Source organism: Chiloscyllium plagiosum, unplaced genomic scaffold (genome assembly GCF_037043375.1).
Source record: "Chiloscyllium plagiosum isolate Xiang-an unplaced genomic scaffold, Cpla_swu_hap1 HiC_scaffold_20, whole genome shotgun sequence".
Taxonomy (NCBI): Eukaryota; Metazoa; Chordata; class Chondrichthyes; order Orectolobiformes; family Hemiscylliidae; genus Chiloscyllium; species Chiloscyllium plagiosum.
The window spans coordinates 17,774,399-17,792,466 of NW_028270158.1; the positions used below are offsets into that span (position 1 = coordinate 17,774,399).

At 43.4% G+C, this 18,068-nt stretch overlaps 1 long non-coding RNA gene across 6 annotated transcripts in view; it reads right to left on the bottom strand.

The window, feature by feature from the left end:
- The window catches only part of LOC122560812 (uncharacterized), a 44,388-nt gene extending 26,859 nt beyond the window's left edge, over positions 1 to 17,529 (bottom strand). For 2 of the 6 annotated variants that reach the window (XR_015760539.1, XR_015760537.1), the window contains exon 1: positions 16,833 to 17,529. This is a non-coding gene — a long non-coding RNA (uncharacterized LOC122560812). The remainder of the gene's footprint in view (positions 1 to 16,832) is intronic. The other 4 variants (XR_015760540.1, XR_015760538.1, XR_015760542.1 and 1 more) reach the window with 3 other exon arrangements.
- Positions 17,530 to 18,068: the final 539 nt, after the last annotated feature.

Genomic DNA, 18,068 nt, shown 5'->3' on the forward strand with positions numbered 1-18,068 from the left:
GCCTGAAGCAGTGTTTTTTTTTAGAGCAGCAAGACTGCTATTTTCTGGGTCTGTAGATTGTTAAAGTGCAAAGATTGCCTTTATTAGAATGATGTGCTCTTCTTGTCGGATATGGGAGATTAGGAAGAATTTCCATGTTACTGATTGTTTGCAGTGAGTTCCTTTGGTTGCGAATCCTCTCAGGTCCTGTGGATCAGTTTGAGTGGCAGTTAGAGGCAATGAGGAGTTTCCAGAAGCTAGAGAACAAAGAAAAAAAAAATTTACAGCCCAAGAACAGGCCCTTCAGCCCTCTGAGCCTGAGCCACTCCAAATCCACCGTCTAAACCTGTCGCCCAATTCCTAAGCATTTGTATCCCTCTGCTCCCCACCTACTCATGCATCTGTCCAGATGCATCTTAAATGAATCTACCATGCCCACCTCTACTACCTCTGCTGGCAATGCGTTCCAGGCACCAACCGCCCTCTGTGTAAAGTACTTGCCACATGTATCCTCAAATTTTTCAACTCTCATCTTGAAAGCGTGACTTCTCAGTTTTGAATCCTTCACCCTGGGGAAAAAGCTTATCTCCATTTACCCTGTGTATATCCTTCATGATTTTGTAGACCTCAATCAGGTCCCCCTTCAGTCTCTTTTTTTTCTCTAGTGAAAATAGTCATAACCTACTCAACCTTTCTTCATAGCTCGCAGCTTCCATACCAGCCAACATCCTCGTAAACCTTCTCTGCACCCTCTCTAAAGTGTCCACATCCTTTTGGTAATGTGACCAGAACTGTACACACTATTCCAAATGTGGCCAAACCAAAGTCTTGTACAATTTTAACATGACCTGCCAGCTGTCACACTCAATACCTCATCCAATGAAGGCAAGCATACCGTATGCCTTCTTGACCACACTATCCACCTGTGCAGCAACCTTCAGGGTACAATGGACCGAACTCCCAAATCTCTCTGCTCTTTTCCCAAGGCTCTTCCATTTACTGTATAGTTCGGTCTAGAATTCCCATTTACTGTATAGTTTGCTCGAGAATTCAACTTCCCAAAATGCATCACCTCCCATTTGCCTGAATTGAACACCATCTGTCAGTTCTCCACCCAACTGTCCAGTCTATCTATATTCCCCTGTATTATTTGACAGTCCCCTGTACTTTCTGCTATTCTATCAATCTTGTCATCTGCAAACTTGCTGATCATACCAATGATCAGTAAGTTTGTCAAGATCATTTATGTATATTACAAACAACAATTGCCCTAGCACTGATGCCTGTGGAACACCACCAGTCACCTTTCTCCATTTAGAGAAGCTCCCTTCAACTACTACTGTCTCCTGTTGCTCAACCAGTTCTTTATCCACCTAGCTAGAATACCCTGCATACCACGTGACTTCACTTTCTCCATTAGATTACCATGGGGAACCTTATTGAACGCCTTACTAAATTCCATGTATATGACATCAACAGCCCTTCCTTCATCTGTCAACTTGGTCACTTCCTCAAAGAACTCTTAAGTTAGTAAGGCACTATCTCCCCTCCACAAAACCATGTTGCCTATCACTGATAAGTCCATTCTTTTCTAAATATAAAAAGGTTTTATTTCTCAGTACCTTCTCTAACAACTTTCCCACAAGTGATGTCAGGCTCACTGGTGGTTACCTGGAATATCCCTACTACCCTCCTTGTACAGGGGAACAACATGAGTAGCCCTCCAGCACCTCACCTGTGTTTAGGGATGCCACAAAGATATGTCAGGGCCCCAGTTATTTCTTCTCTCGCCTCCCTCAGCAACCTGGGGTAGATCCCAACTCTTCCTGGGGATTTGTCCACCTTAATCTCTAGCCTACCCAACACATCTTCCCTGCTTACGTCAATGTGATCCAGAGTAATCAAACTTCTATCTCTAATCTCAGCATTCATCATGTCCCCCTCATCAGTGAACACTGAGGGTGTGATGGATGCAAATTATAGGAAGGGAGAAAAATTGTAGATATAGTCTGATAGATGGGTAAACGCAAGGAAAGTTAGAGGGAGGCAGGTAATGTAGAAGTCTCCTCTGGCTATCTCAATCTCAAACAAGTATGCTGTTTTGGAAAACGTAGGGGGTGATGAACTCGGCAATGTAACAAGAACTTGTGTGCTGAGAGTGGCCCTAATGTAAGCAATCAATTGTGATAGGGGACTCTCTCTAGTCAGAGGCACAAATATTTGTGGCTGGCAGCAAGGAACTAGAATGGTGTGTGCCTCCCTGGTGCCAGGATCAAGGATAAGTGCAGAATATTCTCAAAGGGGAGTGGGACTAGCAGCAGGTCATTGTACACATTGGAACTAATGACAGGAAAACAAAAGGAGATTCTGAAGGAAGACGATAGGATGTTAGGCAGGAATTTATAAAGGAGATCCTAGAGGGTGGTAATATCTGTATTACTCCTGCTGCTATGTGTTAGTAAGGGTAGAAAAAGGAGGATAGAGTAGATGAATGTGTGGCTGAGGAGCTGGTGCAGGGGAGAAGGGTTCACACTTCTGGGTAGAAATGACCTGTATAAGAAGAATGGATTGCACCTGAATAGGAAGGCAGCTAATATACGGGTGGAGAGATTTGCTAGAGTTGCTGGGGTGGGTTTACACTAGTGGGATGGGAAATAGTGAGGAAAGAAATCTAAGACCGGTACAGTTGGGAAACAGAGCAAGTCAAACAATGCTGGCAGGAACGAAACTGAGAACGAGGTAGGACTGATACGTTGAAAGAAATGCAGTTCAATTTAAGAGACCTAACAGGCAGGGCAGATGAAGTTGGCATGGTTAGGAACATAGAACTGGGATATCATAGCAATTACTGGACTGGCAGCTTAATGTTCTAGGATGCAAATACTATGGAAAGGAGAGAAGCTGGCGTTAGAGAGGAGGGGGAGTGATGAAGGATAATATTACTATTTGTAAATCTCTTCTGAACCTTTTTCAAGTTTCACAATATCCTTCCTATAATAAAGAGACTAGAACTGCACCACTATTCCAAAAGTGGCCTAACTACTGTCCTGTACAGCTGCCCCATGACTCCCAACTCCTATATGCAATGCATTGACAATAATACTAAATGCCTTTTTTACTATCCTATCTACCTGCGACTCCACTTTCAAGGAACTATGAACCTGCACTCTAAGGTCTCTGCGTCAGCAATACTCCCCGGGACTCACATTTATCTAAATTAAACTCTGATTGCCTTTTAGGGCTTTTGAAAAGATTTATAGCTGGTTGTGTGTGTTTGTAGATTCGTTTGCCGAGTTGCTGTGTTTTTCTACAGATGTTGCATTGCCTTGCTAGGTGATGTTATCAGTGTGCTTCCTTTGAAGCTTTGGTAGTCTGTCCCGCCATCAATGAAGGACATTAGTTCAACTGGGATAATGTAACCATCCTATCACAGGCAAACAGATATGTAAGAGAATTCTTTGAAGCCTGGAACTTCAACAGGAGCGCAATCAATAAACACATTGAACTGGACCCTGCAAACCATTCAGGGACAGAACTGGAAGTACTTGCGAACAGAGACCCATAAATACCAGGCAGGCCAGATCGCCAACGCTCCACCAGAGGCACATTAACGATGTCACCTAGCGAGTCTATGAAATGTCTGCAGAAAAACACATCAGCTCAGCGAATGAGTCTACGACTTCCATTTGCCACTTCTCAGTTGGCCTGTCTGATCAAGATCCTATTGTACTTTGAGGTAACCTTCGCTGCATGCTATACCTCCAATTTTGGTGTCATCTCTAAACTTACTAATCATACCTCCTATGTTCACATCCAAATCATTTATATAAGTGACAAGTAACAGTGCACCCAGTACCGATACTTGTAGAACACCGCTGGTCAAGAGACCTCTAGACTGAAAAGCAACTCTCAGACATCACCCCCTGTCCTAGCTTTCATCCAGTTTTGTATCCAATTGGTTAGTTCTCCCTATATTCCATGTGATCTAACCTTGCTAACAAATCTACCCCGAGGAAACTTGTCAAATGCATTACTCACGTCCATATAGATCACATCCACTGCTTCACCCTCATCAATCCTCTTTATTACTTCTCCAAAAAAATTCAATCAGGTTGGTGAGACACAATTTCCCACACACCAAACCATGTTGACTATCCCTTTCCAAATATATGTAAATCCCATCACTCAGAATTCCCTCCAACATGCCCATAACTGATGTCAGTTTCACCTTTGTTTTAGTTTTATCAGTTTTCTTTAATACTGGCACCATGTTAGCCAAATTCCAGTCTTCTGGCAACTCACCTGCGGCTACCTAAGATTGACTGGACAATTTGGGATTGTCAATCCTCCTAAAGTACACATTTTTGGAATGGGAGGAAACCCATGTAGACATAGGTAGAACTTGCACACGCAACAGACAGTCACCCAAGGCTAGAAGTGAAGCCAGCTCCCTGGCACTGAGAGGCAGTGGTGCAACCACTGAGCCATTATATTGTCCTATAAAGCTCAGCTTCTGTGAACTTTTAAGGCCAAATATGTTGTATTATTTCACTCCGAGTTGGGAATCTCCAAGTTTATCCACATTTTTTAATCAACCCATTCAGAGATATTATTACACACTGGAGCACATAAGACTTGAACCGGAGCCTCCTAGCTCTAAGGCAGGATCATTATCACTATACCACAAGAACCCTACTGTTTTAGATGTTTTTCCTCAAAGGTATTGAGAGATATGGGGCAAAGATGGGTATATGGAGCTCATCATAGATGAGGCCAGGATCTAACCGAATGAGAGAACAGATTTAAGAGACCGGCTTATGTTCCTATGTTCCAAAGAAATGTGCCTTTCATTATGATTCATGTTCTGTGGAAAAGATTGGACAGTCTTACCACAAATTCAACCCAAACTCTGGGTCAGATATGTAGATGACACCTTTGTAATCATTAAAAACACAGAAATAGAAAACACACACCGGATCATCAACGCCACACTCACAGGAATCAGATTCACGAGAGAGGAAGAAAAGGACAACCAACTCCCATTCCTCGACGTGATGGTACAGAGAACACCGAACGGAGAATTCATCACAAAGGTATACAGGAAAACCACACACACAGACCAAGTCCTGAACTACGAAAGCAACCACCCCAACACACACAAAAGAAGTTGCATCAAGACACTGATGAAAAGGGTCACAACACACTGCAGCATACCAGAACTGCAAAAAGAGGGAGAACACCTCTACAATGTATTCGCCAAAAACGGATACCCCCGCAATTTTATAAACAGATGCCTAAGGGAAAGACAACATAATGAGGACATGCCACAACCCAAAGGACTAGCCACACTACCATACATCAAGAGCATTTCTGAACTGACAGCCAGACTACTGCGACCACTAGGACTCATAACAGCACACAAACCAACAGCCACTCTCAGACAACAACTCACCAGAACGAAGGACCCGATATCCAGCATGAGCAAAACCAATGTAGCGTACAAAATCCCATGCAAGGACTGCACAAAACACTACATAGGACAAACAGAAAGACAGCTAACGATCCGCATCCATGAACACCAACTAGCCACGAAACGACATGACCAGCTATCCTTAGTAGCCACACACGCAGATGACAAGCAACATGAGTTCGACTGGGACGACACTACTATTATAGGACAAGCCAAACAGTGAACAGCCAGGGAATTCCTAGAGGCATGCCACTCATCCACAGATTCAATCAATAAGCACATCGACCTGGACCCAATATACCGACCACTGCAGCGGACAGCTGGAACTGACAACCGGAAGCAGCAGATACAAACCACTATAAATGTCGGAGGAAACATCACAGAAGCGCTTCACAGGAGGCTCCCAAGAACTGAGGATGTCACCTAGACAGGGGATGAAACGTCTGCAACACAAATTCCCAGCTCGGCGAACAGAACCACAACAATGAGCACCCGAGCTACAAATCTTCTCACAAACCTTGAAGATTGGACTCCATTTCAGAAAGGTCAGTAACCGTGTTCATCATATTCAAGCATGTTAATTGCAAAATGGTACTATTGTTAATTAATACTCAGGAGAAAGTGAGGTCTGCAGATGCTGGAGATCAAAGTTGAAACTTTATTGCTGGAACAGCACAGCAGGTCAGGCAGCATCCAGGGAACAGGAGATTCGACGTTTCGGGCACAGGCCCTTCTTCAGGAATGAGCAGAGAGTGTTTAGCAGGAGAAGATAAAAGGTAGGGAGGAGGGACTTGGAGGAGGGGCGTTGGAAATGTGATAGGTGGAAAGAGGTCAAGGTGAGGGTGATAGGTCGGAGTAGGATGGAGGCGGAGAGGTCAAGAAGAAGACTGCAGGTCAGGAAGGTGGTGCCGGGCTGGAGGGATTCGGCTGAGACAAGGTGGGGGGAGGGGGGATGAAGAAACTGGTGAAGTCCAAGTTCATCCCCTGTGGTTGGAGGGTTCCCAGTCGGAAGATAAGACGCTCCTCCTCCGATCGTCGCGTTGTTGTGGTTTGGCGGTGGATGAGTCCAATGACCTGCATATCCTCGGTGGAGTGGGAGGGGGAGTTGAAATGCTGTGCTACAGGGTGGTTGGGTTGGTTCGTCCAGATGGCCCAGAGGTGCTCTCTGAATCGCTCCGCAAGTAGGCGGCCTGTCTCCCCAATATAGAGGAGGCCACACCGGCTGCAGCGGATGCAGTAGATGATGTGGGTGGAGGTGCAGGTGAATCTGTGGCGGATATGGAAGTTTCCTTTGGGGCCTTGGAGAGAAGTGAGGGGGGAGGTGTGGGCGCAAGTGTTGCACCTCCTGCAGTTGCAAGGGAAGGTGCCGGGAGTGGAGGTTGGGTCGGTGGGGGGTGTGGATCTGACAAGGGAGTCGCGGAGGGAGTGGTCTCTACGGAAAGCTGATAGGGGAGGGGAGGGAAATATATCCTTGGTGCTGGGGTCTGTTTGGAGGTGGCGGAAGTGACGGCGGATGATGCGCTGTACATGGAGATTGGTGGGGTGGTAGGTGAGGACCAGTGGGGTTCTGTCCTGGTGGCGGTTGGAGGGGCGGGGCTCAAGGGCGGAGGAGCGGGAAGTGGAGGAAATGTGGTGGAGGGCACCGTCGACCACGTCGGGGGGGAAATTCCGGTCCTTGAAGAAGGAGGCCATCTGTGTTGTACGTATTTTGAACTGGTCCTCAGTACTAATTAATACTCAGGTCTTGCTGATTTGAGGCAAGTTTAAGGGATATTCCACTGATAAAGTAGTTATTTGGAAGGCCTGTATATAGCTAAATTTGCACAGCGCTGCTGCATATAATAAAGGTGTGATGTGGATTTTAAGATGGGGACTTTTAAGAGCAGGAAGAAAGGTCAGAAGATTGCATACTCTGCTTTTCAAATGAAATTATTTGTTTTCAGTGTCCACTAAAACTGTAAATTAATGCCGTGTTAACTTAAAACAAATACCAATGCCAGGTAATATTTCATTGGTTTGTTACATTGAAAAATTCGCTATAGTAGAACGTTATGTGGATTGAAGGAACAAAGCATGTTGGGAGAGCAGCCTTACATGGTGAGGGGAAAGGAAGGAACTTGGTGAAATTATGATCATGAGGGAAATGGTATGAAGCAAAGTTGCCACTCATGTTGATAGGTTTGTTAAGAAGGCGTACAGTGTGTTGGCTTTCACGGGTTTGACCACACTTCGAATATTATGTTCAGTTCTGGTCACCTCATTATTAGGAAAGATGTGGAAGCTTTAGAGAGGGTGCAGAGGAGATTTACCAGGATGCTGCCTGCATTGGAGAGTATGTTTTATGAAGAAATGTTGAGGGAGCTAGCACTTTTCTCATTGGAGTGAAGAAGGATGAGAGGTGACTTGATAGAGGTGTACAAGATGTTGAGTGGATAGCTAAAGACTTTTTCGCATAATAGAAATGTTTATCACGAGGGAGTATAATGTTAAGGTAATTGAAGGAAGATGTCAGTGGTAGGTTATTTATGTGGTGGGTGCTTGGAATGCACTGCCGGCAGTCGTAGTCGAGTCAGATACATTAGGAACATTTAAGCGACTCTTAGATAGGCACATAGATGATAAGTACATCGCGGGCTGAAGGGCCTGTACTGTGCTGTACTGTTCTATGTACTAATGGATAAGGAGCCTCAGGTCCAGAAAGATTCCACTCTAGGGTCTTTGATTGATAATATGGTAGATGTTTTGGTGTCATGTTACAAAATTCCTGAGATTCAAGAAAGGTTCCAACAGACTGGAAATTAGCAAATATAAATCATCTAATCAAGAAGGGAGTGAGACAGTAGACCAGTTAGCTCACATCTGCTGTGGGAAAGGTGTCAGAGATCACAAATAGAAAGATCTCAACGTAGTTTGGAAAAGTCTGCACGGTTTTGTGTAAGGAAAATCATGGTTAACCAATTTATTGGCATTCCTTGAAGGAGTAACTTATGATGTGGATAAGCAGGTGCTTGTAGACATACTGTACTTAGATTTCCAGAAGACATTTGGTAAGATGTCACATTAAAACTTATTGCAGAAGATAAAAACTCATGGTATCTCGTGTAACACCAGCTATGATAGCAGAAAGCTTGCAGAAAGACAGTATGCATGAATGGATCTTTGTCCAATTGGCAAGATGTGATGAGTGGACTTCTGCATGTGCCACCTCAACTTTTCACAATTTACATCAATGACTTAGATGGCATTGTAGCTAGATTTAAAGATGACACCAAGATAGGTAAACTGTTAAGAAGACAAGAAAGTTGCAGGCGGATATTGATAGGTTTAGTGAGTAAGGAAAAATCTGGCAGATGAAGTATGATGTGGGAAAATGTAAAGTTGTGTGCTTTGGAAGGAAGAATGGAAAAGCAGAGTGTTATTTAAACAAAGAACAACTGCAGAATTCCATGGTGCAGGGGGACTTGGATGTTCTGGTGTGTGTCACAAACAGTCAGTATACGAGCACAGTATGAAATCAAAAGCCTAATTGGATGCTTTTCCTTATTATGAGAGGAATTGAACATATAAGTAAGGATGTAATTAAAGGCAACTCACGAAACCACATATTGAATAATATGTATAGTTTTGGTCTCTCAATTTAAGGAAGGATGTACATTCAGAGCAGATTTAAGCAGGTTGGTTTAAGAGGATAGGTTGGGCTTATTTTACTGTAGTATAGATTAGTGAATGGTAACTTGATTTGAAGTGAGCAGACTTGACAGGTTGAACATGGAAAGGATGTTCTTTTTGTGGGCCAATGGTGAGCCCCTGGGCACCTTTAAAGTTTCTTTTTCAGGGCAGAAACGGAAATTGTTTTCTCTCAAAGGCTGTGCAACTTTGGAACTCTGCCTCAGAAGATCGTGGAGATAGCTTTATTGAATATATTTAAGACAGTCAGATATTCTTGGGCAGGGGAATCATGAGTTATCGGCAGAAGACAGGAACATGGAACACCAACAGATCAACTAAGATCTTGAATTGAGGAACAGCCTCAAGGGATTGAAAGGTCTATTCCTGCTGCTATTCTGTTTGTTTGTAAGCCATGTAGACAGTACTTTTTGTAAGTGTCTCTTATTTCAATAAATATTAACAAACTTACCACATCAGCAAAGGAATTTGTAAAAAATTTTGCCGCCACAAGGTTCCTGCACTAGACAAAATATCCCGACTGAACTGGTTGATAGATCACTTGATGCTGCATGTCAAGGCATGTCACCACTGGGTTGCCAAGACACACAGAAGACGCTTAAAAATTCACTATATTCTCACCATTTCTCCCACAGTGAAATAGGCATAATTGTCACCTTATCAGAGAAATTTCACACATACAAGTTCACGTTCCTCTCCCATTGTGTCACATAGAATATTGGTGCATTCATTTACGTCACTGAGATTACCATCAACTGTCAATTTACATCATCAAAATTGCAAAACTAAAAAGTTCACTTTGTGAAGTTGGCTCCAAAGTCCTCTGTGCCTTAACTTATTACATCAGACTCCACTATTGCCAAAAGCTCTAGTATGCATTGGAGTGCACTTGGTGTGCATTTTGGACTTCGCAAATTATGTTTATATATGTTGCTATTCAGGTGGAATAAGTGTTGATAAGTGACAAATCACAGATGTATGTTGACCATGACTACAAAAGTTGAGTTTTCCAGCTATCAGTGTAAACTGGAGAGTCTCTTGGTCATTCCCTGCACCTATTCTCATCCTTTTTGTTGTTAACCATAATACTAGATGTACAAACTGAAGCTTGAACCATAAAACATGGCACTTAATCACTAATTCAGTTGGGACCAATCATGAGGCAAGCAAGAAACAAAAATAAACACTTTGCTACTTTATTGTAAGTTTTAAGTTACGTGTGCATTGAAAGTGCACTCAGACAGATTTTTAAACAGAAAGAGAGTACATTTCTTAAGAATTTGAAAATGTAACATTTATATGAAAAGCCACAATAGAACCCCCTAGTTCAATTTCGATACAAATGTCCAAACTAGACTTAAGTGAAAACAGGAATTTTGCACGTTAAACTATCTTAAAACTAACAGACAGGTGCTTTAATATTGTCGACAGAACATATTGACATAAAAATGCACATAAACTATGTAATGTGATTGCTAGAGCAGCAGGTTGTGGCTGGTTTATAGTCCAAATTATTGTACTAGCTATAACATGCTCTCAGTCCAGAGTTCAAGGTAAGAGTATTGATCCTAGGAAGTTCATGATTGGTTACCTAAACAGTCAGTCGATGATTTATTGTAGTTTTCTGATAGTATATTGAGGAGCAGCAGTTAAAATATGGTACATTAATTAATTAGGAAAGGAAATATGCATCCTCTGACAGTTGAGAATGTTTTTCTGATCTCAGAGCCGTTCTGTAGAATGGGAGAGGATAGGCTGCACGCTCCCACATCCCATTGGTCCTCCATCCTTCTGCGATGGTCTCAGGTAATCTTGGATGGTCTCAGTAACAATAGTTTTTGGTCCTCCCTCAGGCTGATACAGGGAAAATACTGGATCTTCTTGACCCTTCCTATTGATAGTGGATCATGTCTTCAAAAAGAATGGGTACCCAATGAACAGTCAGCTGATTTCTCAGCAACAAACCCAAACAAGCAGACAAAACGCACCCAGAAACCCTATTCACTCTCCCCTAAATCAAAGACATCTTGGAAATGACTACCAGAGTACTCAGACCTCTTGGCATCATGGTAGCCCACAAACTCATTCACACACTAAAACAGTAGCTTTGAACTTAAAAAGACCCTATAAGACAACCAGCAAAATGAGCATCATTTACAAAATACCTTGCAAGAACTGTAACAAAAATTGGACAAACAGGCAGAAAACTAGCCACCAGGATACATGAACATCAACCAGCCACAAAAACACATGACCCACTATCATTAGCATTCTTACATATAGATAAGGAAGAAGGACACCTCTTTGACTGGGTCAACACATCCATCCTACGACAAGCCAAACAGAGACACGCACGAGAATTCCTAGAAGCATGGCATTTCAACTGTACCTCTCTCAACAAACACATCGATTTAGACCCCATCTACTACTCACGAAGAAAAAGAACAGGAAATGACACCCCCAACCCAAAGAAATCTAAACACATAAATAGAAAGTGGGACATAACACTAGCACTTCACCAGAGGCTACACTGATGATGACAAAAAGTCTGAAAATGAACCATCCAACTCAGCAAGGAAACTTACAACCTGAACAATAGGCCACCTTTCCATTTCCCTTAATTCCTGAAGCCTAATCTTACTAGTCTGCTTCACTGCAGTAACAGGCCTTCCAACTTTTAATTATGACTGGAAACCTGTTTAAAATTTTAATAATGTATTAAAAACAGAAAGTATTCCAAGCATGTTCTGTCTGTTTTCCATATGGGCCTCAGTCATAGAGAGTCATAGAGTCATAGAGATGTACAGCATGGAAACAGACCCCTTCGGTCCAACCCGTCCATGCCGACCAGATATCCCAACCCAATCTAGTCCCACCTGCCAGCAGCCAGCCCATATCCCTCCAAACCCTTCCTATTCATATACCCATCCAAATGCCTCTTAAATGTTGCAATTGTACCAGCCTCCACCACATCCTCTGGTAGCTCATTCCATTCACGTACCACCCTCTGCATGAAAAAGTTGCCCCTTAGGTCTCTTTTATATCTTTCCCCTCTCACGCTAAATCTATGCCCTCTAGTTCTGGACTCCCTGACCCCAGGGAAAAGAATTTGCCTATTTATCCTATCCATGCCCCTCATAATTTTGTAAACCTCTATAAGGTCACCCCTCAGCCTCCGACTCTCCAGGGAAAACAGCCCCAGCCGGTTCAGCCTCTCCCTGTAGCTCAGATCCTAAAACCCTGGCAACATCCTTGTAAATCTTTTCGGAACTCTTTCAAGTTTCACAACATCTTTCCGATAGGAAGGAGACCAGAATTGCACGCAATATTCCAACAGTGGTCTAACCAATGTCCTGTACAGCTGCAAAATGACCTCCCAAATCCTGTACTCAATACTCTGACCAATAAAGGAAAGCATACCAAACGCCTTCTTCACTCTCCTATCTACCTGCGACTCCACTTTCAAGGTGCTATGAACCTGCACTCCAAGATCTCTTTGTTCAGCAACACTCCCTAGGACCTTACCATTAAGTGTATAAGTCCTGCTAAGATTTGCTTTCCCAAAATGTAGCACCTCGCATGTATCTGAATTAAACTCCATCTGCCACTTCTCAGCCCATTGGCCCATCTGGTCAAGATCCTGTTGTAATCTGAGGTAACCCTCTTCGCTGTCCACTACACCTCCAATTTTGGTGTCATCTACAAACTTAGTAACTGTACCTCTTATGCTCGCATCCAAATCATTTATGTAAATGACAAAAAGTAGAGGGCCCAGCACCGATCCTTGTGGCACTCCACTGGTCACAGGTCTGCAGTCTGAAAAATAACCCTCCACCACCATCCTCTGTCTTCTACCTTTGAGCCAGTTCTGTATCCAAATGGCTAGTTCTCCCTGTATTCTGTGAGATCTAACCTTGCTAATCAGTCTCCCATGGGGAACCTTGTCGAACGCCTTACTGAAATCCATATAGATCACATCTACTGCTCTGCCCTCATCAATCTTCTTTGTCAAAAGTTTGTATTTGTTTTACTCTAATTTCCCTCAATAACTGTTGTAAAGGATACTGGGTAATCCAAGATGGAGGACAGGAAAAATTTCTGGCTGTAACAGCTGCTCCTTTTTGAGGTATTTTAGGTGTTGGAGGTGTTTTTTTTCGAATTCCAGGAGCAGCAATTACTGTTTTGTATGCTGTTGCATTGTTTTGGAACTTTGAAAAGAAAAAAGTCAAAACAACAGCAGTTTTAAATGGGAGAAAAACAGACAAAGGAAGCACATAGTGAAGTCAGTGCAGGAGTGAGAAAGAGAAACCTACAGCAGTTACTGCCTTTGCTGTTCAATTCATGGATCTCTGGATATCGGAGTGCGTCTGGGAAAATTAAAAAAAAACAGTGAAATTCACAACTGATCTTGGAGGAACCTGTCTGGGAGAGGTCACAGCACAGAAGCAGATAAGTAGATTTTAAGCATGGCCTTAAAATAAGTCTGCAGTTGTGAGTGGAGTGGGTTCTTTCTTGATTATATATTTTATTGAGCTATGTCTCTTGATTAAACTTAAAATATAAGCCATAACTGTTAATTTAACCTGGAGCAGTGTTTTGTAGAGGAATAAGACAGTGCTATTTTCTGGGCCTGTAGATTGAAAGAAGCAAAAATGGCCCTTAGTAGAGTGATATGCTCTGCTCGTCGGATGTGGGAGTTGAGGGAGAGTTTACGGGTTACTGAGGATTGTATCTGCAATAAATGCCATTGGTTGCAAATCCTATCAGCTCGAATGGATTGGTTGAAGAGGCAGTTAGAGGCAATGAGGAATTTATAAGAGCAAGGGGATGTGATGGATGGCAGTTATAGGAAGGGGAGAAAATCTCAGATACAGCCACATAGATGGGTTAATTCCAGGAAAGGTAAAAGAGGTAGGCAGGTAGTGCAGGAGTCTTCTGTGGCTATCCCCATTTCAAACAAGTACGCTGTTTTGGAAAATGTAGGGGATGACGAATTCTCATAGGAACGTAGCACAAATAGCCAAGTTTCAGGTATTGAGACTGGCTCTAATGTAATGAGAAGTACACTGGGTTCCAAGTGATCGACTGTGTTAGGGGACTCTCTAGTCCAAGGTACAGACAGATGTTTCTGTGGCCAGTAGTGAAAAATCATAATGGTGTGTTGCTTCCTTGGTGCCAGGATCAAGGATGTCTCAGAGAGGTTGCAGAATGTTCTCATGGGGCAGAGGGGCCAGCAAGAGGTCATTGTACACATTTGAACCAACGACATAGGAAGGAAAAAGGTTGAGATTCTGAAGGGAGATTACAGAGAGTTAGGTAGGAATTTAAAAGGAGGTCCTCGAGAGTAGTAATATCTGGAAAACTCCCGGTGCTACGAACTAGTGAGGGCAGGAACAGGAAGATAGAGCAGATTAATGCAGGGCTGAGGAGCTGGTGTACGGAGAAGGATTCACATTATTTGATCATTGGAAGCTGTTTTGGGGTAGAAGTGACGTGTACAAGAAGGACGGATTGCACCTAAATTGGAAGGGGACTAATATACTGGCAGGGAGATTTGCTAGAGCTGCTTGGGAGGATTTAAACTAGTAAGGTGGGGGGTGGGACCCAGAGAGATAGTGAGGAAAGATTTCAATCTGAGACTGGTACAGTTGAGAACAGAAGTGAGTCAAACAGTCAGGGCAGGCAGGGACAAAGCAGAGAACAAGGTAGGACTAATAAATTAAACTGCATTTATTTCAATGCAAGAGGCCTAACAGGGAAGGCAGATGAACTCAGGACATGACTAGGAACATGGGACTGGGATAGCATAACAATTACAGAAATGTGGCTCAGGGATGGACAGGACTGGCAGTTTAATGTTCCAGGATACAAATGCTAAAGGAAGGACAGAAAGGGAGGCAAGAGAGGAGGGAGAGTGGTATTTTTGATAAGGGATACCATTACAGCTGTACTGAGGGAGGATATTCCCAGAAATACATCCAAGGAAGTTATTTGCGGGTAACTGAGAAATAAGAAAGGGATGATCACCTTATTGGGATTGTATTATAGACCCCCTAATAGTCAGAGGGAAATTGAGAAACAAATTTGTAAGGAGATCTCCGCTATCTGTAAGAATAAGAGGGTGGTTATGATTGGGGATTTTAACTTTCCAAACATAGACTGGGACTGCCATAGTGTTAAGCGTTTAGATGCAGAGGAATTTATTAAGTGTGTACAAGACAATTTTCGGATTCAGTATGTAGATGTACCTACTAGAGAGGGTGCAAAACTTGACCTATTCTTGGGAAATAAGGCAGGGCAGGTGACTGAGGTGTCAGTGGGGAAGCACTTTGGGCCAGCAACCATAATTCTATTAGTTTTAAAATGGTGATGGAAAAGGATAGACCAGATCTAGAAGTTGAAGTTCTAAATTGGACGAAGGCCAATTCTGACGGTATGAGGCAAGAACTTTCAAAAGCTGTTTGAGGGAGCAGATGTTCGCAGGTAAATGGACGGTTGGAAAATGGGAAGCCTTCAGAAATGAGATAACGAGAGTCCAGAGAAAGTATATCCCTGTTAGGGTGAAAGGAAAGGCTGGTAGGTGTAGGGAATGCTGGATGACTAAAGAAATTGAGGGTTTGGTTAAGAAAAAGAAGGAAGCATATGTCAGGTATAGACACGATAGATCGAATGAATCCTTAGAAGAGTATAAAGGCAGTAGGAATATACTTAAGAGGAGGGCAAAAAGGGGACATGAGACAGTTTTGGCAAATAGAATTAAGGAGAATCTAAAGGGTGTTTACAATTACATTAAAGACAAAAGGGTAACTTGGGAGAGAATAGGGCACCTCAGAGATCAGCAAGGCGGCCTTTGTGTGGAGCTGCAGGAGATGGGGCAGATACTAAACAAGTATTTTGCATCAGTATTCACTGTGGAAGATATAGAATGTAGGGAAATAGATGGTGACATCTTGCAAAATGTCCATATTACAAAGGAGGAAGTGCTGGATGTCTTGAAATGCATAAAAGTGGATAAATCCCCAAGACCTGATCAGGTGTACCCTAGAGCTCTGTGGGAAGCTCGGGAAGTGATTGCTGGCCTCTTACTGAGATATTACTGTGATTGATAGTCACAGTTGAGGTGACGGAAGACTGGCGGTTGGCTAACGTGGTGCGACTGTTTAAGAAAGGTGGTAAGGACAAGCCACGGAACTATGGACCAGTGAGCCTGACGCCGGTGGTGGGCAAGTTGCTGGAGAGAATCCTGAGACTCAGGATGTACATGTGTTTGGAAAGGCAAGGACTTATTAGAGATTGTCAACATTTCTTTATGTGTGGGAAATCATGTCTCACAAACTTGATTGAGTTTTTTTGAAGAAATAACAAAGAGGATTGGGGACTCTGCAAGGTGGCGGCGATTCTGTAGAACTGCTGTGGACAGCTCTGCCTAACAGCCAAGGCATACCGGTGTTTTTTTACCATCCCTGGCCAATTTATGTGGTGGAAATATTAGTTTAAAACCTTACAGAACACATATTTGTTAATATTTGGGAGTGGGAAGGATGCCAAAGGGAAAAGGAGCAAGCAAACAGCAGCAGGGAAGACATTCCCCTGCAGCACCTACCATACCAGAGTCTGCAGCAGCAGCAGCCTCTCCTGAACTGCGAGGGGACCTGACAGACTCACAGGAATTGGCTGTGGCGATGGAGAGACTTACCTTGAAAGTTGCGGCTGCGACTGAGGAGATCCATGGGGAGATTTGTGCCCAGGTCCAACCTATCACATCCATGCTGAAGAAGCACGAGCAGGAGATCCAGGGCCTCGGGGAGAGGCTGGAGGAGATGGAGGGTCGAACTAAGGCCTCGGAAGCTGCGACAGAGTCCACATCCAGTCGGATCCAGGTGCTGGAGCGAGAGGTGTGGGCCTTGCGAAACAATATCGACGACCTCGAAAATCGAGGTCGGAGGATAAATCTCCGAATAGTCGGGTTCCCTGAAGGTGAGGAAAGTGAGAAGCCAGTCAGCTTCTTTGAAAACTGGCTGCCAAAGTTTTTGGGCCTTAACATTGAGTCCAGCAGGCTTCAGATCGAAAGGGCGTATCGGGTTACAGTGCACAGGTCAGGGCCGGTGCAGTGTCCCCGCCTGGTCCTAGTGCACTTCCACTCATATAAGGACAAGCAAAAAGTCATAGAAACTTCCAGATCCCTGGGAAAAGATCCGCAGGCACAGCTGTACAAGGGGTCAAAAATCATGTTTATCCAGGATTTTTCAGCAGCTGTAATCCGAAAGAGAAAGTCCTTCGATGAAGTTAAAAAGAGGCTGAGGAACCTGGACATCCAGTACTGCATGAGGTACCCCGCAGGACTTTGTTTCAGCCATGAGGACTCAGTTTATACATTTGACTCGGCGGACAAGGCTAAAAACTTTGTGGACACTTTTAAATAGACGGATTGGCCTGAAGAATATGGCTAATGTTTGTTCTCTTTTCTATTTATCCCCATGGTTTCCCTTCCTTTTTTTTATTCCTTTCTTTCTCCCTAATAATTTCCTTTTTGGAAAGGGGGGGAAAAGACTTTGGAATAAGTTGTTCCTTTTTTTTTAATAACTGGATTTTCTGATGGGAAATTTTGTGGATGTTCTTTGTTGTCTCTCTCCTTTTTGTTTGTTTGTTTGTTCTGCTTCTCTTTTCGTCACAAGTAGGGGTGTCATGAAGCCAGGGACGGGTGGAGTGCTCATCCTGATTTTGTCTTTTTTTCTATTGATTTAAGGATCATCTCCTTGTTTTTTTCTGGCCTAAGGCTGGGGCACAGTCCAGGTTTGAAGGAGCTGTGAAGGAGCGGATGGGTAGGGTGAATGCCCCCTATGGGCAGGGGGAAGAGTCTTCCATGCAAGGTTCTATAGTTGGTTTTCTTTGGTAGTAATAGTTGTTTATAGTTATGATAGAGTAGTTTTTG